Here is a 25524-nt window from a genome sequence, read left to right on the forward strand (position 1 = left end):
TTTGTAAGACTGGGAGAAAGTGCACAATCCAGAGACTTCTCTACCAGGAAGGAAGGAGAGGAGTGGAGCATACACATTCTTACACAAGGTTTGAGAAGTTTCTAGAATCTGTAGCCAGGCTGATTGGCAAAGTTCTTTCCCTCTCAAAGCCAGTCCACAAAGACTGGGAAAGGTGTCTGTGTCTTCAAATGCACAAAACCAAGGCAAAACTACAAGAAACATGAAGAATCAGGGAAATATTACACAACCAAAAGGAAAAAATTAATATCGAATAACCAACCCTGAAGAAATGGAGATCTATGAATTGTCTAACAAAGAATTCAAAATAATAACCATACAGAATCTCAATGAATTAAGCAAAATCAGGAAAATAATATATGGGCAGATAGCCTGTTCTCTGCTGTGCTGCCTGTTGCATCCTTGCAAGTGAAAGAAAGGAAAGAAGGAAAAAAGAGAAAAGAGGAAGGAAGGGAAGGGAAGGAAGGAAGAAAGAAAGAAAGAAAGAAAAGGAAAGAAAGAAAAGAAAAGAGGGAGGGAGGGAAGGAAGGAAGGAAGAGAAAACAATGTATGAACAAAATGAGAATTTCCACAAAGAGACAGAGCCATAAAAAAGAACCAAACAAATTCTGGAGCTGAAGAATACATTAACTGAACTGAAAATTCAAGAGAATGTTTCAACATCAGATTTATCACAGATGAATAAAGAGAAAAAGAATGAAAAAGTTAAGAAAGCCTAAGGAAATTAAGGGACACCTTCAAGTGAACTAATGTATACATCATGGAAGTCCCAGAAGTGGAGAGAGAGAAATGGGCAGAAAACTTAAAGAAATAACGGCAGACAGCCAGGCATGGTGGCTCATGCCTGTAATCCCAGCACTTTGGGAGGCCAAGGCCAGTGGATCACTTAAGGTCAATAATTCAAGACCAGCCTGGACAACATGGTGAAACTCCATCTCTACTAAAAATACAAAAATTAGCTGGGCATGGTGGCAGACTCCTGGAATCCCAGCTACTCAGGAGACTGAGTTAAGAAAATGGCTTGAATGTGGGAGGCGGAGGCTGCAATAAGCCAAGATCACGCCACTGCACTCTAGCCTGGGCAACAGAGTGAGACTCCATCAAAAAAAAGAAAAGAAAAGAGAGAGAGATGAAAGAAAAGAAAAAAAAGAAAGAAAGAAAGAAAGAAGAAAGGAAGGAAGGAAAGGAGAGAGAAAGAAATGAAAGAAAGAGAAAGGTTGAAAACTCCTCAAAAGAGAAATGGACCTCCAGATTCATGAATCCCAAAGGATCCAAAATATGAAAAACCCAAAGAAATCTGAGATAAATTTATAATCAAATTTTCAAAATTCAAAGACAAAGAGAATTTTGAAAGCAGTAAGGAAAAAGCAACTCATATACAAGGGAACCTTCAGGAGACTATCAGTGGGTCTCTCAGCAGAAACCTAGCAGGTCAGAAAGAAGTAAGGTAATATATTTAAAACATTGAAAGAAAAATGGTGCCAACTGAAAATATTATATCCAGAAAACTTATCTTTCAAAAATGAACAGGAGATACTCACTGGCAAACAAAAGCTGAAGGAATCCATCACCACTAGATCTGCCTTACAAGAAATGCTTAAAGAAACTCTTCAAGTTGAAAAAAAAAGAATGCTAAACAGGAACATAAAGCAAATAAAAGCATAAAACTCACTGGAAAAAGCAAATATATAGACAAATACAGAATGTTGTAATACTATAAAGGTGGTATAAAAATCACATTTAATTTCAGTACAAAAATTAGACAAAACTATTAGGAATAACTATAACTACAAAAAGTGTGAGTAGACACAATATAAATGTGTAAATTATGACATCAAAAACAAATTATGGGGTGGGGAGAAGTAAACATACAGGGTTTTTAATGCAAGCAAAATTGAGTTGTTATCAGCTTAAAATAGACTGTTATAACTATGTTTTATATAAGCCTCATGATAATCATAAAAGAAATACCTATCAAAGATACACAATAGAAAAGAGAAAGGAATCAAAACATATCACTACAAAAAAATCAATGAAACACAAAGGCAACAACAGAGAAAAAAAGAAAAGAACCACACAGACTAAAAAATGTTTAACAAAATGTCAATAGTAAGTCTTTCCCTAGGAATAATTATTTTAAATATAAGTGCACTAAATATAAGTGCATACAAATGTTAAATAAAACAGAGTGGGGATGGACATACTTATAGCAGACAAAATACACTCTAAGCCTAAAACTATCACAAGAGACAAAGAAAGACATTTTAAAATGATAAAAGGATAAATTCATCAGGAAGATATAACAATCATAAATATATGCACCTGACATCAGCACATTTAAATATGTAAAGCAAACATTGACAGAAATGAAAAGAAAAATAAACATAAATACAATGATGGTAGAAAAACTTTAATATTTCCCTGTCAATAATGGATAGAAGACATCCAGACAGAAAATCAATAAGTAAACAGTGCACCTGAACAAAGCTATAGACTTAGAGAACCTAACAAATATTTACAGAATATTCCACTCAACAGCAGCAGAGTACATGTTCTTCTCAAGCACACATGGAACATTCTCCAATATTCATAATAGTCAAAAAGTCCAAACAACCCAAATGTCCATCAATTGATGAATAAATGAATAAAATGTGGGCCAGCTGTGGTGGCTCACACCTGTAATTCCAGCACTTTGGGAGGCCGAGGTAGGTGGATCAAGAAGCCAGGAGTTCGAGATCAGCCTGACCAACATGGTGAAACCCTGTCACTACTAAAAATACAAAATTTAGCCAGGCGTGGTGGTGCGCACCTATAATTCTAGCTACTCGGGAGGCTGAGGCAGGATAATCACCTGAACCCAGGAGGCAGAGGTTGCAATGAGCTGAGATCATGCCACTGCACTCCAGCATGGGTGACAGAGTGAGACTGTCTAAAAAAAAAAAATAGAATGTGGTATATTCATACGATGAAACATTATTCATCCATAAGAAGGAATGAAGTACTGATACACGCTAGAATACAGATGGCTCTTGAAAACATTATGCTCAGAGGAAAAAGCCAGATACAGCTAGGCTACATATTGTATGATTCTATTTACTGTGATACCCCCTTACCTTCAGGAGATAGATTTCAACACCACTAGTGGATGCCTGAAACCACAGTAGTTTCTAATCCTATGAGACTATGTTTTTTCCTATGCATGCATACCTCTGAAGTTTAATTTATAAATTAGGCACCATAAGAGATTAGTAACAATAGCTAAGAATAAAATAGAAAAATTAGAACAATATGCCAGCTTCTGTGAAGGCAGAGTTACGTTAAAAACAACCACCATATGCCAGCAACACTGCTCTTGCACTTTGGGTCTTGATTAAGTGAATGAAGTGTTGCTGGAACACAAGCACTGTGATACTGTGGCCGTTAATCTGGTAACTGAGAAGGCTGCTAAGTGACTAACAGGCAGGAAGTGTAGACAGCGTGGACCATGCTGCACAAAGGGAGCGTTCATGTCTGGGGTGGGACAAAGTGGGATGGCGAGAGATTTCATCATGCCACTTACAATGATGTGCAATTGAAAACTCATATATTGTTTATTTCTGGAGTTTAATCTTTTAGGACTGTGGTTGACTTCAGGTAACTGAAACCATGGAAGGTGAAACCATGGAAGGTGAAACCACAGATAAAGCAGGACTACTATATTTAAAATGTCCAGAAGAGGCAAGTTCATGGAGACAGAGATCAGTGGTTTCCGGGGAGTAGCGGGGAGCAGGAATGGGATGTGACTGCTTAATAGGTACAGAGTTTCTTTCTAGAATGAGAACAATGTTCTGGAACTGGTGGTGATGACTGCACAACTTCTGAATGTACTGGATGCCACTGCATTTGTACAATTTGTTTATTATTTTGTTATTTTTTTTTGAGACAAAGTCTCACTCTGTCCCAGGCTGGAGTGCAGTGGCACAATCATGGCCCACCACAGCCTTGATCTACAGGGCTCAGGTGATCCTCCCACCCCAGCCTCTTGAGTAGCTGTGACTACAGGCATGCACCATCATGCCACCATGCCACCATGCCATCATGCCCGGCCAATTTTTGTATTTTTTGTAGGGATGGGGTTTTACCATGTTGTCCAGGCTGGTCTCAAACTCCTGGGCTCAAGTGATCGTCCTACCTTGGCCTCCCAAAATGCTAGGATTATAGGCACAAGCCACTACTCCCAGCCTTGTACAGTTTAAAATGGTTACACTGATGAATTTTACATTGAATTTCACTTCATAGGAAATTTTTTTTAAAACAACAAGAAACTTCTTTAATGGACACATAAATTCCCTGGGGGCCTCATTGCAATGCAGATTTGGATTAAGGAGTCCGGGTGGGTCCTGAGACCCTGATCCCCTTGCTTCTCACCTATGGCTACATTTTGAGAAGCAAGGCCACTCGAAGGGCCCCCACCTCTGTGAATCAACCCCCTGCTCCATCTGCCCCTATAAATAAGGAGTGCTAAAGCACAGATGGCGGGAGTGGGCGTGTCCCCAGGTCTGAGCCTGGAGGGGGTTGCCGGCCTCCCCCAGGCATGGAAGTGGAGGGAGAGGGGGCTGTAAACGGGTTACTCTGTCAGCAGACACAGAGGAGACCAAAAACAGTAGCTTTTATTTCACACGAAACTGAGGAAGGAAGGAGAGAGGACGGCGCTGGCTCTCAGAGGGTGCTGCCTGGCAGGTGCACCACCTCCAGCTGCTGGGCTCCAGCTCCAGGGCTCAGAAGCCATCGAAAGAAAGCAGCGGCCTCCATTGAGCAAGCTGGGGTGCTGTGGGGTACCCGACTCGTGGTGCTCAGCAGTGCCTTCCCTCCCTTCCCCAGACCCCGGGAATTCCTGAGCTAGGGATACAGGGATCAAGGAGAGAACAGAGTGCAACCCCATCCCTGCCTGATCAGTAGGGGTGCCCGTCTTCCCTGCGACGGTTTTGTGGTGGAACAGGAGTGGCTCCTCAGGGGAAAATGAAAGGAGCTGAGGAGCTCCAGTCGTGAGAAGGCCAATTAAGCAGGCAGCTTCTCCGCGCCGGGGTTGTGCTGAGATGTCATCTAGGGCCGGCTCTTCCAGAACCTCGTTTGACACCTTGACACCGGGAGGCAGCGACCGGGTGTGGGGGCGGGGTGGTAGAGGAGGGGAGCAGGGATGATGCCGTCCCGATTCCGTCCCCAGGGGGCGCTGGGACCCTCCCTGCTATCCAGGCTACACCTGTGCCGTGTAGCAGCCGTCCCCGTCTCGTCTGCACAGCGCCAGATGACAGCAGCCCAGAGGATGTCCTCTGCCACCTGCACTGCTCACCTTTTCCAAGGATGTCGGGGACGCGGCTGAAGAGTCTCCCGGGCAGGTTCCAGGCCAGCTCCTCTAGCAGGCCCAGCAGGCCTTTCACCTGTGTCCCCAGGTGATCCACGGTCTTCTGTACCATCTAGAGTGAGAAGGTGGGTAACGTCCAGGACAGGAGTGGTGCCATGTTCTGCTTCATTAGCCAGGTCCTAAGGAGCAGCTGGCGGTCCAGTGGGGTGCAGTGGGAAAGGGCTGGGAGCTGCGGGACCTGGGTTTTCCTCACTCAGGCTCTGCCCCTGCCTGCCTCAATTTCTGCAGATGACAATGTCCTATGGGGCTCGCTCTCTAAGGCTCCTTCCTTTTTGGCACTCAGTCACAGGTTTGGACGAAGCGCGTGTAGATTACCTTCTCCCTTTTGGACTTTGCAGCCTGGAGCTCACATTCCTTTTGCTATTCTGCTCCCTGGTGGTGTCTCTGCCAAATGACAGGTCTGGGATTTTGAAATTTACTCAGGGTTCTTAATGGTTTTTCCCCGTGTATGCCATGGACCCCATTGGCGATGTGGTGAAGCCTACAGACCTCTTCTCAGAATAATGCCTTAAATGCAAAAAATAAAACATAGAATTACCAAGAGCACCAATTGCATTAAAATATTATTCAAATATTAGGCCGGGCGTGGTGGCTCACGCCTGTAATCCCAGCACTTTGGGAGACTGAGGTGGATGGATCACCAGAGGTCAGGAGTTCGAGATCAGCCTGGCCAATGTGGCAAAACCCTGTCTCTACTAAAAATACAAAAAGAAGCCGGGCACAGTGATGCACATTTGTAGTCCCAGCTACTCGGGAGGCCAAAGCAAGAGAATTGCTTGAACCGGGAAGTGGAAGTTGCAGTGAGCTGAGATCATGCCATTGCACTCTAGCCTGGGCAACAGAGAGAGACTCTGCCAAAAAAAAAAAAAAAATCAAGTATTTAAAATTAAACTTTTTGGCCTAGCACGGTGGCTCACGCCTGTAATCCCAGCACTTTGGGAGACCGAGGCGGGCAGATCACTTGAGATCAGGAGTTTGAGACAAGCCTGGCCATATGGTGAAACCCCATCTCTACCAAAAATACAAAAAATTAGCCGGGCATGGTGGTGCATGCCTGTAGTCCCAGCTACTCAGGAGGTTGAGGCACAGGAATCACTGGAACCTGGGAGGCGGAGACGGCAGTAAGCCGAGATTGTACAATGCACTTTAGCCTAGGTGACAGAGCAAGAATCTGTCAAAAACAAAATTTAAAAATTTGGATATAACATATGTATTGGCTGGGCACAGTGGCTCATGCCTGTAATCCCAGCACTTTGGGAGGCTGAGGTGGGTGGATGGATTGAGCTTAGGAATTCAAGACCAGCTCAGACAATATAGCAAAACCTCACCTCTACAAAAAAATACAAAAATTAGCCAGGCATGGTGGCACATGTTCCTGTAGTCCCAGCTACTTGGGAGGCTGAGGTGGAAGGATTGCCTGAGCCTGGGAGGTGGAAGTTGCAGTGAACCGAGACTGCGCCACTGCACTCCAGCCTTCTCGACAGACAGAGACCCTGCCTCAAAAAAAAAAAAAATGTATTTATTAACTCACATGATCTAACATCAGGCCTAACAACAACTGAAATTTTGACATAATGAAAGATATAAATGTTATGTTGAGCTATTCATAACTAGAAGAAGATGAAATTATCTGGATTTCTATTGATGACAAAGTTATAGTACTATTAACACCACAGCTTGCTGTCTGTGTTTATGATGAATGGGAATGCTCAATTTCAGTTAAAGGCTTGTGACAATAAAGGTGAAAACTTTTCCCCACACAAGTTAGGAATCGTGGCTATATAACATAACAGGGACTGGATTTCCACCTTCCCATCGAGTAATGATGCTGAAATGTCCTGGTGGGGTAAGTAAGGCCTTAGGGGAGGTGGGGTCCATGGGGGGCTCGCCAGCCTGGCAGCCTAGATGGGAGGGTGATGCTGGACAAGGTGGCCCCAGGGCAGGATTGGCCCGATGTCCTGACATTCCAAAGCAAGCTTGCATCTGCCCACAGGAACCATCCTAGAAGGTGGTCCTGAACCCACATGTCCTTCCAAAGCACCCTGTTACCTCCTCTATGACATCTAGATGGCATTGCATAGCCACGTGTCTGTCACACGCTGTGCTCTGAGCTGAGTCTCCTCAGGGAGTGGTGAAGGGTTCTGCAGCTGTGGGAAAACAAGTCTTGTCACGGTGGGATGCTTAGTTTTCCATAATGCCAGAGACTCCTGTAAACACTGGGCTCAAGTGAGGTCAGTCCTCAAAGCAACCTCAAGAGCAAGCAGAGGACGGCCCAGGTGGGGGTCAGTGTGCGAGTGTCAGTTATCTCAATCCCACCAGTCTCTACAGCCACAGTCACCTACAGACCCAGATGGACTTCCTCAAGGAGGTGAAGCCCAGGGAGGAAGGGAGGGCAGGCTTCAGCCAGGAAGAATGGCACCTGCAATGATGGAGAGGCCTGAAAGAGCGTGGCTCACTGTGCAAAGCCTGCAGGGAGCCTGCAGTGGCTGGAGATACAGAGTGGGCGGGAGAGAGACTGGAGAGGGAAGTCCTGGAAATAAGGCCGAGGGGGCAGAGCTTTAACCAAGAGGCTTTAATAAACCAGTTCTGATGCTTGTTTTTGTTGTTGTTGTTGTTTTGTTTTGTTTTGTTTTTGACGGAGTCTAGCTCTGTTGCCCAGGCTGGAGTGTGATGGCGCAATCTCAGCTCACTCCAACCTCTGCCTCCCCGGTTCAAGCGATTCTCCTGCCTCAGCCTCCCGAGTAGCTGTAGGAATAGTGAGGAAGAAAATGAGAGGAGGTATTTCAGCAGCAGCATTGACACTGGGAACCCATTAGTAACAGCTGTCATGTGACGAGTGCTTACCATGCACCATGTAGGGTGCTCACTTAACCTCTCCAACAACCTGTTGTTATGCCCAATCTACACATAGGAAAACTGATGCACAGAAGGGTGAAAGGATGTGTCCAGAGTCACTACTCATAAGCAGAGGATCTGCCATTCAACCCGCTCAACTCTTGACTGAGAATTGTTCTCCTTGAGTTAGCTCTTCCACCACCAACCTTCACAGCAGAAGTCTGAGATCCCTGACTCCAAGCTCAGATTTCACAGTTGGTAACCCTAAGCTGCCTGTGGGGCACCAGGGTTGGCTGGAACCTTGGAGAACGCTGACACTCAGGAAGGAGTGTGCTGCCCCAGCAGTCAAGAGAAGCCAAGAGCTTTACAGATTCTACAGGGGATGAAAAGGGTCAGCATGGCCAAAAGCAGTGGGAAGGTCTAGCAAGGTAAGGACTGGAAAGAGAGCACGGGAAAGGCCCTGCTAAATTTCACCCCAGCACTTTTAGGAGTGGAGGAAAAGCAGAGTTTGGATTACCGTGACATGAGAAGGGAAGGTAAGGTTGGGGGTGGAAACTTGGATTCTGGAAAATTTCATAAAGCTTGGCTGTGAAGGAAGGGAGATTGGATCGCAAGGTCTAGAGAAGTATTTATGGTTGTCATTTGTTTTTGTTTTTGTTTTAAGCATTGGAAAACACAACCATGCTTACAGCCTGAGGGACAGGAAGAAGACGAGAACCCAAGGAATGCACTTCCTGAATTGATGGGAGGCCCTGGATCCAGAGTGGGTGGGACCACATCTGGAAGGAAGATGGAGGGAATGCAGCAAAAATGGGCAAAGGTAAACCATCTAACTAGAGGGCCAAAAAGTGGAGGGAGCTCCCACCTGATAGCCTCTATTTACGCAGTGCAGTAAGATGGAGATCATGTAGGGAGGAGAGCTAGATGTTAAAATTTCAAGAATTCTATGAGTAGGTTGCTAAAAACAGACATTAAAATAGTGACCATGGTGTCTGGAAATGGTAGCTCGTGCCTGTAATCTTAGCACTTTCGGAGGCCAAGTGGGAGGATCGCTTGAGGCCAGGAGTTCAAGACCAGGCTGATCAACATAATTAGACCCCTATCTCTAACAAGAAAAAGTTTTTAAGTAAAAGAAGAAAAAAAATTGTGGCCATGATGAGAACATTTACACCACAGAAATCAACAACCCGCCCCCTCCTTTTTTTTTTTTTTTTTTTTTTTTGAGAGCCAGTCCATCAGTGCACCACTAGGTAAGGGACTTGAATACAAAGAGGGCTTCAAAAGAGGATGTGCAGAATGAGGGATGCAGTGGAGGAGGACCATGCAGAATGAGCTGGCATCAACAAGGAATCCTGGAAGCAGTGCTCCACAGTCTGGGTGCAGAGTGGCAAAGACAGATGGCTGGATGGAGCTGAAACCTAGGAGTCTGCAGGATGGATGTGGTGGAAGCAAGGGGCCAAGGAACTGAGATTTGGCCAGCCAGGGGTTTAGGAGAGGAGCCCTGGAATCCAGCTGGGAAAAGGAAAGAAATGAGGCCAAGAAGAGGGCCAATAAATTGGGAGAAATGGGGGCTGAAGAGACTGGAGGTCTTAGGAATCACAGGAGGAACAAGAGGTAAAGAATATTGCAATTTTAGCTTTTAGAGTTAGAGCAGCTTCAGATAGTGACAATATTGAGGCTGTGGCCATGGATGTGGGCATCCAAAGCTCAGTTGGGGGAGAGAGTTACGGAACTGATCTCTGTACATGCAATGTTTGTAGCTGTAAGGCCTTAGTGTTGGATGGGTTGGCCAAGGAGTCATCTGCAGTTGTCTAGAAGTGGGATAGGCTTGAGATAGGATGGATCTGGTGATGGTTGTGTAACTCTGAGAGGCCGAGTGATTTGTCTAAGGTCACACCATCTGAAAATGCCTGGAACTCAGGCACCCTGACCTCCAGGCCTCATCTCAGCAAGATGGGGCCCCCTGCCCTGTGATTTTCTGATTCCAACTCTGTCTAGCTCTCAGCTCTTCCACTCAGGGATGAGAACAAGACCAGGAACAAAACGTCCTTCCACTCTGAGCATCTTTTGTGGAGAACAATCTGTTTTTCAAATTCTCCTTTTCATTATTTCCCTCCAGTGAACTTAGAAAAGACTCTTCAAAAGATAATGGTGTTATTGCTGAATCTGGGGAGGGAGGAGGACATTATAATGGCGCTTTGGTTATTTTTTTAAGGTGAGTCCTTTAAAGAGCTATACTGAAATATTTACAGATAAAATGCTATGCTGTCTTGGATTTACTTCCAAATAATCCAGGCCTGGGTGGGGATGGGGGAGAGACATGCATGGATATTTAGAGCAAAGAGGATGGGCTGACAGTTGCTAATTGCTGAAGCTGGGTGATGAGCACATGGGGGCGCATTCAGTGATTCTCTCTACTTTTGTGTGCATGGTTTGAAATGTTCCGTAACAAAAGCTGGCTGCCTGGCGGGGTTGTCCGCAGAAAGCAGCAGCCATCGTGGGCTGCAGGCATCCATGTAAAATATTCAGAGAGACAGGCCCCTGGGGGCTATGCTCCATCCTGGCCCCACATTCTGAGAAGGCCCTTGAGAGGCAGGAGCAGGTCTAGAGGAGCCTACAGGAAGCGACTCCTCTTTTTTTTTTTTTTTTTTTTTTTGACAGGGTTTCACTCTGTCACCCAGGCTGAAGTGCAGTGGCGTGATCATGGCTCACTGCAACCTCTGCTTCCTGGGTTCAAGCCATTCTCCCACCTCAGCTTCCAGAGTATCTGGGACTATAGGCACACACTACCACACCTGGCTAAGTTTTGAATTTTTTGTAGAGATGGAATTTCACTACGTTGCCCAGGCTAAGCTGGAACTCCTGGGCTCCAGTGATCTGCCCGCCTCAACCTCCCAAACTGCTAGGATTATAGGCGTGAGCCACCACACCCAGTCTGGGACTCCAAATTTTAATTCAATTGTCTCAGCTGAAACTGGGCTGCTCAGCTTGGAGAGGAAAAGCTCTGAGGGGGCCCGAAGAGCTGTTCTCACCCACAGAGTGGCCGACCTGGGGGAGGGCCTGTCATCATGAGTCTGTAGATACACACACCCCCTGCTGGCTCTGTCCAGAGGCCTTTGGCCAAGCCTTTCCCCAGAGGCTCACCTGCCCTCTCCCAGACCCTAGCCACTCTCCCCTCACACACCGCTCCCAGGCTCAGGCCAGGAGGATGCAGTGTGACCCTGCCAGCCAAGTGAGAGTCTGGCTGCTTTGGAAGTCAGGAGCAACCAGAGCCTGCTCCTCTCCACTGGCCTAAAAGACCCTGTTCTCTACATGTCTGTGATGAGGTCTAACTCAGCTCCAATACCCGTCCAGGGGAAAGGCTGGGCTGAGGTCGCTCCCCACATGGCTCAGCACTAATCCTTCACATCTGGACAAAGCTGTGCTCTGTGCACCCTGGAGCAACTGTCCATGAGCTCATCAAGTCCTCCATGGAGTGCATCTGAGAGAGCAAGCTTGCAGCAGGGCCTGACATTGTACTGCCTGCTCCCTCTGCACCAGGGTCCTCACCAGGGCGCTGACTTGAATGCATGATGGCAGAAAACATGCTGGAGACCCCTGTTCTCAGCCTGGTTCAGCCACTAATGATTGTGGGATTGTGAGAAAGTTTCTTCTCCTCCCTGAGCCTCTGCTGCCTCCTCCATAAAATGGGTTAGGGTAGGCTTGAGGCCCTGACTCCCCCATGTAGCTCATCCTTCATTCTTCTCTGTCTTTCGGAGGCTGCAGAGAGGCCTCAAAAATTAGCTACAGGAGCTGGGCTCAGTAGTTCACACCTGTAATCCCAGAGCTTTAGGAGGCTGAGGCAGGAGGATCACTTGAAGCCAGAAGTTTGAGGCCACCCTGGGCAACATAGTGAGACTCTGTCTGTACTAAAAAAAAAAAAATTAAAAAATTGGCCAGGATTGGTGGCATATGCTTGTAGTCTCAGGTATTTGGAAAGCTGAGGTGGGAGAATTGCATGAGCCCAGGAGTTTGACACTACAGTCAGCTACAATTGCACCACTGCACTCCAGCCTGGGTGACAGAGAAAGACCCTGTCTTGCAAAAAAAAAAAAAAAAAAAAAATTAGTAGACACGCATATGCACCCATGGGGCTGTCAGAGGCTCAGACAAGGGGAGTGGAAAAGGCTGAAGGATTATGATGATTAACCCTGAGCAGCCAAGGCTGTGGCTCCGCAGGGCTCCCTTCCTTCCTTTCCTCCTCCTCTCCCAGGCCCCGCCAGTTGGGAAATGGACCTCCTTGGATGCTGCATTGTTTTCTCTGGCCTGGCTCCTGCTCGGGGCCTGATGTGCACCCTAGATGGTGGCCATGGGCAGGGCATCCTGTGCTGGTAAGTACAGGCTGCTGTGGAGCCCAGAGGCCCCAGGGGAGGGCTGGGCTGGGCTGGCTGCCCCAGTTAAAGAGATGTGGCCCCTGGGTCCCATCCTCTGAGGTGGAAGTACGGCTCCCTCTACTTCCAGGCCTTATGGGAAGACCTTTTGTATCTTTACCCAAACAGTAAGAAAGTGCCACAGCGTAGATGATTTCTGCATGCTCGGTGATGAGAAATGTTTTCTCAGTGGCATCTCTGAAAGGTGCTGCTGTATCTTCTGAATTGTCAAAGTCACACTCTGCTTTGAAAAACAACCCTGGCCACCTGGGGGTTAATTATATTTCACCACATTCAATATAATAGAATAATAAATTTACCACATCCAATATTTATACTAAAATGTATGATTCATTCAAAACCATCCATGCGTTTTATTTTTGAAAGCAGCAGAACACTATTCTTCAAGTGTTTCTATAAAAAACTCCAAAATGTGGGCCAGACATGGTGGCTCATGGTCTAAAAAGCCATCAGGGATAAAGGTTCCTCTGAGTGCTGCTAAAAGAAACCAAGACTGGGGCCCAGTGTGGTGGTTCATGCCTGTAATCCCAGCACTTTGGGAGGCCAAGGAAGGCTGATCACTTAATGTCAGGAGTTCAAGACCAGCCTGGCCAACATGGCGAAACCCCCCCTTCCCCAGCGTCTACTAAAAAATGCAAAAGTTAGCCAGGTGTGGTGGTGCGCACCTGTAATCCCAACTACTCGGGAGGCTGAGGCATGAGAATTGCTTGAACCCCGGAGGCAGAAGTTGTGGTGAGCCGAGATCACACCACTGCAGTCCAGCCTGGATGACAGAATGAGACTCTGTCTCAAAAAAAAAAAAAAAAAAGAAAAAGAAAAAAGAAAGAAACCAAGGTTGGAAGTCGGACATGTTAGAGATAGCTCTCAATTTATAGAAACTATAAGGGGTTGGAGATATTTAAATGACATGAAAGGGATGCAATTAGCAAAATCTAAATGTGGAAAACTTTGCAGGACAAACAGTTTCTTCAACAACAAAAAAAAATTAAGTAAAAAAAGGGAAAAGAAGACTTACATATTTAAAGAGACCTAACAGACACATTGACCAAATGCAGTGTATGTAACCTTATTTGGATCAAACAAATGAATTGTAAAAAGATATGACACAATCAAGGACATTTGAACAGTGATTGAATATTTAATGATATTTAATCACACACTGCTTTTGGACTCTGATGTTTATTGATTGTTTTTTTTTTTTTTTTTTTGAGATGGAGTCTCACTCTGTCACCTAGGCTGGAGTGCAGTGACGCAATCTCGGCTCACTGCAAGCTCCGCCTCCCAGGTTCACGCCATTCTCCTGCCTCAGCCTCTCCAAGTAGCTGGGACTACAGGCGCCCGCCACCACGCCTGGCTAATTTTTTTTTTTTGTATTTTTAGTAGAGACGGGGTTTCACCGTGGTCTCGATCTCCTGACCTCATGATCCGCCCACCTCGGCCTCCCAAAGTGCTGGGATTACAAGCGTGAGCCACCGCGCCCGGCCTCTGATGTTTATTGAAAGAGTGCTTATCTCTTAGAGGTACACAAGGAAATATTTATAGATAAAAATACATGATGCCAGGCCAGGTGTTGTGGCTCACACCTGTAATCCCAGCACTTTGGGAGGCAGAGGCAGGTGGATCACTTGAGCCCAGGAGTTCGAGACCAGCCTGGCCAACATGGTGAAACCCTGTCTCTACTAAAACTACCAAAATTAGTGCCTGTAGTCCCAGCTACTTGGGAGGCTGAGGCAGGAGAATCACTTGAACCTGGGAGGTGGAGGTTGCAGTGAGCTGAGATTGCGCCACTGCATTCTAGCATGGGTGACAGAATAAGACCCTGTCTCAAAAAAAAAAAAAAAAAAAAAAAAGAAGAAAATATACAATGCCTGGATTTCCTTTAAAATAATCCAGGGAGAGGAGAAAGGGTGGAGACTATAGATGAGATAAAACTGCCCATGAACTGATACTTGTTGAAGCAGGGTTGATAAGTACATTATATCATTCTTTCATATACTATTATTTTGTATTTTTTGTATCCAAAAGTTTTCATAATCAAAAGTTAAGATATATCGTCTAAAATCTGAAAGAATATGCACAAAATTGTAGGAAGTCAACGCAAAATTACACTAACACATGAATATTTTCCTCTTCTTCTTTTTTTTTTTTCTTTTTTTGATGGAGTCTTGCTTTGTCACCCAGGCTGGAGTATGGTGGCTTGATCTTGGCTCACTGCAAGCTCCACCTCCCAGGTTCAAGTGATTCTCCTGCCTCAGCCTCCCGAGTAGCTGGGACTACAGGCTTGTGCCACCAGACCTGGCTAATTTTTTTGTATTTTCAGTAGATACAGGGTTTCACCATGTTAGCCAGGCTGGTCTCGATCTCCTGACCTCGTGATCTGCCCGCCTCAGCCTCCCAAACTCCTTTTCTTCTTTATCTGTAGCAATGAGCATACATAATCAGAAAGAAAAATTACGTTTAAAGGTGGTTTTAAATTAAAGCCTCTGTACAAGTTGTGGCTAAAGGGGGCACCAAATTAGCCACTTGTGGGCAGGCTGCTCCCTCCTCCCTCTGGGAGAAGCACAGGTGCTGCTTTGTGCCTTTAGCTCCTGGAGAGCCTGGGGCTGAGCTGGGAGGGAGTAAAGGAGAGGGGGATGGGAGGGTGTGTACTGGGGCCTGTATTCTATGCTGGGCAGAGTCCCAGCCACAACTCATGCAGCTTGTGAGGAAGCCATTGGTGGTCATCTTTAATAGGTGGGTAAACTGAGGCTCAGAGAGATCAGTGGAGTCATCTGAGAGAATATGTGTTGATGCATGTTCCCTGCTGGGCACTTCCTCTCTCATCTAATCCCTGAGGCCAGCCCTGTGGGGTGGGTATCATTCTCCCCAATTTATAGAGGAAGAAACAGCACCAGAGAGGGGAAGGAATCACCCAAGGCAGGGGATCCCAAGGGCTGGTCTGGATCCTTTCCCCAAGTGCTTAATCCCACAGTTCACCAGGCCCTGAAAGGCACCAGGAGCTATCTTAGCACAAGGCACTTCTGCCGAGGTCGGGGCAATGACTGAGGGGCAGGAGGCCTGGATGCTTTGTGAGGGCTCTGCCTTGGCACCACCGTGAGATCTGAGCTTTCCCATCACCTGGGCAACTGGAATGAGCAATAGCCATCCCTGGCTAAGTGGGGTTGTGGCTTGTAAACTGTAAAGTCCTGTGCAATGTGCAGGGTGGTGGAATGAGCATCTGTGTACCGCCCCAGACTGCAGTCTAGTAAGTCACCTGACATGAATCACCCTGTCTGAGCCTCACCTGTGAAGGGGCAACATTAAGCTGAGGTGGGAGGTGGGGGGAAGAAAGGGGACAGCGAAAGGCAAGGAACCCAGCTAATGGAAGGAACCCCAGACAGCCTCTCCCTCCCGCACAGCTCTCCATCTCCATCCAGTCCCCCGTCTCCACCCAGAACAGCTCAGTTCCCCCAGAGAAGCTCCCTGGAAACCAGGAGGCTGACTTCTTCACCAAATGCAGAACCACTTGAGGCCACCTGGCAGGTGAGTCGGTGGCCTTTCTCCTGGGCTCGCCTGCCTGGCTCCTTAAGGCTGTGCTGGGCTGGCTTGGGTCACTCACCCTTTGGTATCTGGCTTCTTAAGCAATGTCTTATAAAGCCAGGCCTGAGCCTCCGCAGGCCCTCTGAGATGGAGCTGGCCTCCGGGGCTGCCCCACCCAGCAGCTGTGACCTCCCACCCCAGATCCTGGCTCCTTCTCTCTTGCCAGCTCTAGTCCAAGCATCGAGCTTCCCTCTCTCTCTCCTTTTTGGTCTCTCTCAAATCTTTCTCTTTTCTTATCCTCTCTCCCTCCACCCCTTGCCATTTTAGTCAGTCTTTCTCTTTCCTTCTTCTCTTTTGTCTCTCAAACTCTTTTTTCTTTCTATCTTGGTTCATAGCTGTTCAGGGAAAGCCTCTTTCTGTCTCAGCTTCTCCTTTTTTCCTTTTCACTGTTTATTCTTCCCCCTCTCCTTTATCTCTCCGTTGCTCTACTTCTCTGCCTTTTTCTGAGTCTGTTTTCTCTCACCATCTTTCTCTTCATCCCTCCCTCCCTGCATCTGCCTCCCTCTCCATCTCGCTGCTGTGTCCAGCTCTCTCTCTAGCTCATTCTTTCCTCGACATCTGCGGATCTTCCCGGCTGTGTGTCCCCTGCCGTGCCCCGCGCCCCACTCACGGGCCAAAGCGCCTGCGGCGCAGAGCCGGGCCAGCCCGGCCAGCTCGCAGAGCAGGGGCCGCATGGTGCCAGCCTGGCTGAAAGCAGCGTGGCATGTGCCCGCAGCCGTCCTTCCCGGATCGCCCTCGGCAGGCCCGGGAGGAAATGCTCTCAGTCCAAGCCAAAATTCCTGGGCGGCTCCGGGCTTTCTGGCTGGAGAGAGCCCGCCCCCTCCAGAGGCCCCTGGGCACCCCGTGTGCAGCGCAGAACCCAGAAACCCCCGGGAGCTGAGGCACCGACATGCCACCTGGGCGCCTCCGGAGGAAAGGGGGCCGCCCCCCGAGTCCCCGCGCCTCCTGGGGGCACGGGAGGAAGGGGAGGGATTGGGTGAGGTCATGGGCTCAAGGCGACTGAGCCTGGGATCAGGAGTTTGTTATGAGCCCATTTCACAGGCTGGCAGACTGAGACTAGAGAGAAGTGTCTTCCTCAGCATCACTCTCAGCCATGGCATAAGATCTGAACCCTTGTCTCCTGGGAGTGTGGAAGGTTTTCTCTGTCTACCAAGAACAAGAAATTAATTCTAATTACATGGAACAGTGTCTGCCCCTAAGAGGGAGACCCAGACACTCACTGCTCTGGTAAAGGAGTGATAGCAATGTGAAAAGGTACTTCTCAAAAAAAAAAAAAAGGTAAAATCATGACTCTCGTAAAGATATGAAATTAGCATATACTAAAGGTTTTATTTAATTCATTATTAATGAGGGGACAAGTAAGATGGTGCAAGCAGTCCAAAGTTTAGAACACAGTAGTGGAAACTTCCCCTATGGGACATGCCCATCCAACAAGTGCAACAAGAAATTAAGTTTTAGTGAAAACACCAAGCAAAAAAGCTACAGCTCTAACTTCTCTGCTGCAGAGCCCTGAGTGCCTTGTCTGGCTGTAAGAGGAACACTTTCATCACCAAGCCTAGGAGAATGCCTTTGTCCATCAAGGGTCTCCACTGGGGTTAACTGGAGCCCTTGCAGATCAAGGCTGCCTCTCTGCCTTCTGTGTTCCTGGCTGTGGCTGTGCAGTTGTCCAAAACAGTCACCACCCTAACCAGTGATCCAGTTCTCACTCCCTCCTCCAGAGCAAGATAATAGCCTCAGATGAAGAAATTGTGGTTCTGAGCCGGAGAATCTGAGACAGACTCAGATCTAAATCTTTTTAAAGCCTTCAAGGAGATGCCCACGTGAGCTGGCCCAGAAGAAGAATTTAGTTCAGGAATGCCAAGAAGTTCTCATGCTTGGTGGTAGGACATTCTTTGATAATTTAGCCAGGTGGGAAGTTGTCAAAGAACTGCCAAACCCATAAGGATTCTTGCAGCTCACAGCCAGGGGCTACCTTATATTTTGAATATAAGGTTAAGAAAAAAAACACACAAAAAAATATACAATACATTCTTGTTGTGGTAGAGCATAAACTAATTAAGTATACAGAGTAAAACATGAAAGTCTTTTCTGTTACGAATTCCCTCTGTCCAACGATTCAGGTCCAGTTCCCTCAGCTTGGTAGGCTCTGCCTGTTCCACATCCATGCATTCCCCAAATATCTAATGTATATTCAGACACAAATGTATATACATGAGATCAAATCATAGATATTTTGAAGATTTGCTTTCATTCATGTTTACCTCAGTCATAACATTAAATCTCGGCTGGGTGCAGTGGCTCACGCCTGTAATCCCAGCACTTTGGTAGGCCAAGGTGGGTGGATCACCTGAGGTCAGGAGTTTGAGACCAGCCTGGCCAACATGGTGAAACCCTGTCTCTACTAAAAATACAAAAATTAACCGGGTGTGGTTGTGGGTACCTGTAGTCCCAGGTTCTTGGCAGGCTAAGGCAGGAGAATAGCTTGAAACCGGGAGGCTAAGGTTGCAGTGAGCCAAGATGCACCATTGCACTCCAGCCTGGGCAACAGAGCAAGCCTTCGTCTAAAAAAAAAAAAAAATCTTGGAGATCAATCTATGTGAGTACAGATAAATCTACTTCATTCCTTTTAAGAGTTACAAAATATCTCATGAATGGGTGCAAGCAGCATTATTTATCCAAACAGTCCCCTATTGACGGACATCTAGATTGCTTCCTTTTTCCCTCCAATATAAAATAAACTTTAATAAACATACCTTTGCATATATTTTTATGTACATAGTACATATTCATGTATTTCTGAAAGGCTGGAAGAGGAATTATTGGGTCAAAGGGACTTTTACATTTTGCCAGATAGGCCAAAAACTGTTCTCCAAATTGTCACTAAACCCACAGGAGGGACAGGAGGGACAGGAGGGACAGGGGTCTTCCAGCGTGGTTCTAAGGTGCACTAGAGTACATGTTTGGTCTACGTAAGAATTGGGCTGCAGGGGGCGCCATTTACATAAAATACTTCTGGATTGGAGCTAACTGAAGTGTAAACCTAGCGGTCACCTACATTCTCCAGCACTGGATATTTATCATTTAAAATTTTGACAAGACAGCTCGATGATGGAAAATGTTACCTTGTTGTTATTTTTATTTACATGCTATTTATTATGAGTGAGGTTAAGCTTTATTTGCCTCTTCGATTACTTTTTTCTATTTTCCTCCTTTTCCTTTATATACTCTGACTATTAATGCAATGCCTGTTATGTATGTTGGCAATGTCTTCTTCCAGCCTTCCATTATCTTTACGTTTCTTGGCGGTGTCTTTCATCATTCAGAGGTTTTAAATATTAGGTAGACAAATCTAATATTTTCTTTTATGGCTTATAGTGCTTACAACTTGCTTATGATTCCTTGAATCAAGGCTGTAAAGATATTTTTCTATGTTTTCTTCAAATAGTTTTAAGGTTTTCTCAAGGTCTAATGTCTAATCCATCTAGAATTTTTATGTGGTTGCAAGGAAGGAATCAAACTTAAAATTTTCCCTAAATGGATATCTAAATGTCCTAATTCTCTGTATTGCGTGGTCCAACCTTTTGCCACTACTTTGAACATAAAGTAGTTTGCTAGCTACTCATTTCCAAGGGGAGTTCTGGGAAAATCTCTGTACATCACGTCTGTCACAAGGTCAAGGAAACAAAAATGCAAAATTGACATAATTTCAATAAATACTGAAACCATATTTGATGAAATTAAACAACCCTCCCTAACTTAAAAACAGTAATAGCAACAAACTTAGGATAAAAATAAAAGAAATAATGGGACATTTCCTTAACAAGATAACTACTTTTTAATTTTTACATTTATAATTTTTCAAATCAAAAAAATAGAGATGAGGGGTCTTGCTGTGTTGCCCAGGCTGGTTTCGAGCACCTGGGCTCAAGTGATCTTCCTGCGTCAGCTTCCCAAAGTGCTAGGATTACAGGAATGAGCCACCATGCCCGGCCAACTACTTTTATGTTAAATAGTTCATATGTACATACAAGAAAAAGGAGAAATGTATTCTTTATTAAATCAGGAATGAGGTAAAGATTCCATATTGGCCAGGCATGGTGTCTCATGCCTGTAATCCCAGCACTTTGGGAGGCCAAGATGGGAGGATCACTTGAGCCCAGGAGTTCAAAACCAGCCTTGGCAAAACAGCATGACCCCATCTCTACTAAAAATTAAAAAAATAATAATAAACATTAGCCAGGCATTGTGGCATGCGCCTATTACTGGGGAGTCTGAAGCAGGAAGATCGCTTAAGCCTAGGAGTTTGAGGCTGCAGTGAGCTATGATCATACCACTGCACCCCGGCCTGGGTGACAGAGTGAGACACTGTTCTAAAAAATGAATAAATAATTAAAAAATGAAAAATTTAAAAAAATTTAAAAAGATGCCACTATCAACAAGTGTTTGGCTGGGAGTGGTGGCTCACACCTGTAATCCCAACACTTTGGGAGGCAGAGGCGGGTGGATCACTTGAGGTCAGGAGTTCAAGACCAGCCTGGCCAACATGGGGAAACCCTGTCTCCACTAAAAATATACAAATTAGCCCGGGGTGGTAGCACACGCCTGTAATCCCAGCTACTAGGGAGGCTGAGGCATGAGAATTGCTTGAACCCAGAGGGCGGAGGTTTCAGTGAGCCGAGATCATGCCACTGCACTCCAGCCTGGGCAACTGAGAGAGACTTTGTCTCAAAAAAAAAAAAAAATTAAGTGTTTGGAAATCAATTTATTTCCTTATACCAACAGAAACCAACCCAAACATGTAAAGGGAAACTCCTGGGCAAAATGATGGTATGGAGCCAGTGGACCCAGTTAATAAACCTCCTCCTTCCAATATTATCTAAAGTGACCAGTGAAATTAAAGATAGGGGAGACTGGCATCAGTGGCAGGAGCTACAGAAATATGTCAACCATATGCGAAGCCTCAAAGCAAGGGGGTAGCCAGCGGGATCTAATAATACCTCTTATTTATTATTCTATTATTTGCTAAACTTCTCTGAACCTGGTATTGTGCTAAGGCTGTATATGCAGTATCCTATTTAATCCTTGCATCAGTAAACCTATCAAGTAGATATCCTTATCCCCATTTTAAAAAATGAGATCTATTAAATATATTTGATTCAAGGGTGGAGGGTGGCAGATCCCAGTTTGGAAGCTAGGCAGATCTGGTTCCAAAATTCATGGTCCTCAGCATGATCAGGCCCCTTGACTCTCAAGCCCCAGGAAAGGCACTAAATAGAGAATCTGGAGGAGTGGAGGTGAGAAAGGGACAAATGGGATATAGTGGGCACAGAGGGGCAAGCCCTGTGCAGTTAGGGGAGAATGCTCATAACCACCTGCATGAATGCAGTGCCCTAATGTGCAGACGTTTCTCTTTCACTTAATGCTCCCATGACCCTGGCAGGTAGCCTCATAATCCACGCAGATTGTGACGGTACCTGCCACGGTCATGGGAGCATGTAGAATGTGAGGCTTGGAGAAGTTAGGAGGTGGCCCAGGGCACACAGATACTATTTAAGAATTTGGGGATTTGCCTCCCAGGCACCTGTGTTGCCTCCACAGGCAATGCTACAGGATGTGTACAGGTCCTCCCAGCCTGGCTGGGCCGGGACACAAGTGGTGGGGAATCTGGCAGGGGCTTGCTCTCCCAACTCATACTCAAAGGCAAAGGGCAAAGGAAACAGGACATAGGGGCTGGTCATCTCTCTGGGGAGAGAAGTGGGGTGAGAGGACAGCCCAATTGAAAGAGCCTCAGTGGTTGGGAGGGCCTGAGCTGTACAAAGCCTCCTTGTCTTCTCCCTTTGGCACGAGAGAGGATTTCCAGAGATACCAGGAAGACCCACACCGGGAGAGTTCTCAGTGAGCACTGGGCAAGGCTAGCCCACTCTCTGCGCAGATGGACAGGGGCTACTAACCCAAGGCACAGAAGTTATAGCTGGAGAAAATGAGCCAGTGAAGTGTGAATGTGGATTTCTCTGTTGAGGGAAGGAAAAGGAGGGGGCAACTCGATGGGTTGAGATTTAAGTTTTTTTGAGGTTGGATGCAGTGGCTCACTCCTGTGATCCTAGCACTTTAGGAAGCTGAGGTGGGAAGGTGGCTTGAGTTCAGGAGTTCAAAACCAGCCTGGACAACATAGCAATACCCTGTCTCTACAAAAAAAATTTAAAAATTAGCCGGGTGTAGTGGCACACAGCTGTAGTCCCAGCTACTCAAGAGGCAGAGGTGGAAGGATGACAAGCTCGGGCAGTCAAGGCTGCAGCAAACTATGATTACACCACTGCATGCCAGCCTAGGTGACAGAGTGAGACTCATCTCAAAAAAAGAAAAAGAAGTTTTTTTTGTTTGTTTTTTGGGGTTTTTTTTTTTTTTTTGGTTCGCAAGTTTTATTCAAGAACTCATACAAAATATTCCAGATAAATGAAATTTAATCCTCGTCTTCCTCCTCTTCCTCATCCTGGTTAATTTGGAAGTAACATAACTCTGTTTGCTGTTAGCAGCTATGCCAACCAATCACGTAGATTATTCTTCTTCAAAAATTTTTGGTGTGATATTTCAAAAATCTTTTGGAAAAAGGCACCTCAGATGTCATAGTGATCCTGCTCTTGCTCCTTTCGATGGTCACCACCCCTCCACCAAGTTTCCCAGCTTTTGAGTTCACTTTGATCCTCTCTTGGAAAAGCTACTCAAAATTGGCAGCGTCCATGATTCCATCTTCCACGGGGTGGGTGCAATCAAGAGTGAACTTCAGAACCTGCTTTTTTTTGCCCCCATTCACCACAGGCTTTTTCCCGGGCACCATGGCAGCCGTGGAGGCAGAAAGAGAGCTGTTTCTTTTTAAATTGTTATTAATTTTATAAAGTTTCAGTAGCTTTGGGGGTACAAGTTATATTTGGTTACATGAATGAATTGTATAACGGTGAATTCTGAGATTTTAGTGCACGCACCACCCAAGTAGTGTTCAACATACCCAATATGTAGCTTTTTATCCCACACTCCCCACCCATCCTCCCCCTTCTGAGTTTCCAGAGTCCACTATATCACTCTGTATGTCTCTGTGTCCTCATAGCTCAGCTCTCACTTATAAGTAAGAACATATGATATTTGGTTTTCCATTCCTGAGTTACTTCACTTAGAATAATGGTCTCCAACTCCATCCAAGTTGCTTCAAAAGACATTATTTCGTTCCTTTTTATGGCTGAGTGTTAGTCCATGGTGTATATATACCACATTTTATCCATTCATTGGTCAATGGGCACTTAAGGTCGTTCTGTACCTCGGGAATTATGAACTGTGCTGCAATAAGCATACCCCTTTAATCTGCCCCCTTTCTTACATGTGGCCCTGAATCCTCCCAGGTAGGAGAAGATGTAGGAAGATGGGGAGGTCTGCTTGGTACAGGGAGAAGCCAAGTGTAGAGTGAAAGAGGTTTAATATTAACAGTTATGACTGGGCGTGGTGGCTCACACCTGTAATCCCAGCTACTCTGGAGGCTGAGGCAAGAGAATTGCTTAAACCGAGGACACAAAGGTTGCAGTGAGCTCAGATTGCACCACTGTGCTCCAGCCTGGGTGACAGTGCAAGATTGTCTCAATAATAATAATAATAATAAATATAATATCGGCTGGGCGTGGTGGCTCATCTTGCAATCCCAGCACTTTGGAAGGCCGAGGCGGGTGGATCACTTCAGGTTAGGAATTCGAGACCAGCCTGGCCAACATGGTGAAATCCTGTCTCTACCAAAAATATTTTTTAAAGTTAGCCGGATGTGGTAGCGCACACCTGTAATCCCAGCTACACAGAAGGCTGAGGCAGGAGAATCGCTTGAACCCAGGAGGCAGAGATTGCAGTGAGCCGAGATCGTGCCACTGAACCTCCAGTCTGGGTGACACAGCCAGACTCCATTTCAAAAATAATAATAATAATAATGTTAATAGTTATAATACCAATAGTTATAGTTCTAACAGCCAACAATGATTTTGACTTCATGTCCAACTTGGTGTGAAGTACTACACAGTCTGTTTTTTTTAATTTGTAAAAATTTTATTATAGATTCATTTTTTTCTGATTAAAATGTTTAATTTTTATTTTTTATGGGTATATTGTAAATATATCTATTTATGGGGCACGAGATGTTTTGATGTGGGCATACAATGTGTAATAATTACATCAGGGTAAATGGGGTGTCTGTCACCTCAAGCATTTATCATTTCTTTGTGCTACAAACATTCCAATTGTACTCTTCTAGCTACTTTTAAATGTACGTAGAAAAGGTACAGTAAAAAGAAAAAGAAAAAACATAAAATGTGCAATAAATTATTGTTGACTATAATCACCCTGTTTTGCCATCAAATAATAGATCTTATTCATTTTAACTATATGTATTTCAATACTTTCATGGAACAGGTGGTTTTTGGTTACATAGAAAAGTTCTTTTATATATATATTTCATTAGTTTTTGGAACAGGTGGTTTTTTGGTTACATAGATAAGTTCTTTTTTTTGTAATTATACTTTAAGTTCTGAGATACATGTGCAGAATGTGCAGGTTTGTTATATAGGTATACACATGCCATGGTGGTTTGCTGCACCCATTAACCTGTCATCTACATTAGGCATTTCTCCTAATGCAATCCCTCCCCTAGCCCCCTGCCCCCTGACAGGCCCGTGTGTGATGTTCCCCTCCCCGTGTCCCTGTGTTCTCATTGTTCAACTCCCATTTATGAGTGAGAATATGCAGTGTTTGGTTTTCTGTTCTTGTGTTAGTTTGCTGAGAATTATGGTTTCCAGCTTCATCCATGTCCCTGCAAAGGATATGAAGTTCTTTTTTTTTTTTTTTTTTTTTTTTGAGACAGGGTCTCACTCTGTCACCCAGACTGGAGTGCAGTGGCATGATCACGGCTCACCACGACCTCCAACTCCCAGGCTCAAGTGATTCTCCTGCTTCAGCCTTCTGACTAGCTGAGATTACAGGCATGCACTACTACCACCCAGCTAACTTTTGTATTTTTTGTAGAGACAGAGTTTCACCATGTTGACCAGGCTGTTCTCGAACTCCTGATCTTGAATGATCCACCCACCTTGGCCTCCCAAACTGCTGGGATTACAGGTGTGAGCCACCGCACCCGGCCAACAAGCATGAGCTATTTAGTGGCAATTTCTGAGATTTTGGTGCACCCGTCACCTGAGCAGTGTACACTGTATTTAGTGTGTTGTATTCTATCCCTCA

General features: G+C 45.6%; 2 pseudogenes; both read right to left on the bottom strand.

Annotated features, from left to right (window-relative positions):
- Nucleotides 1-5096: 5096 nt before the first annotated feature.
- LOC115833685 lies at nucleotides 5097-16937 on the bottom strand (annotated as a pseudogene).
- Nucleotides 16938-22723: 5786 nt separating this feature from the next.
- LOC100594052 lies at nucleotides 22724-23098 on the bottom strand (annotated as a pseudogene).
- Nucleotides 23099-25524: the final 2426 nt, after the last annotated feature.

This window comes from Nomascus leucogenys, unplaced genomic scaffold, assembly GCF_006542625.1.
Source record: "Nomascus leucogenys isolate Asia unplaced genomic scaffold, Asia_NLE_v1 Super-Scaffold_576, whole genome shotgun sequence".
NCBI lineage: Eukaryota > Metazoa > Chordata > Mammalia > Primates > Hylobatidae > Nomascus > Nomascus leucogenys.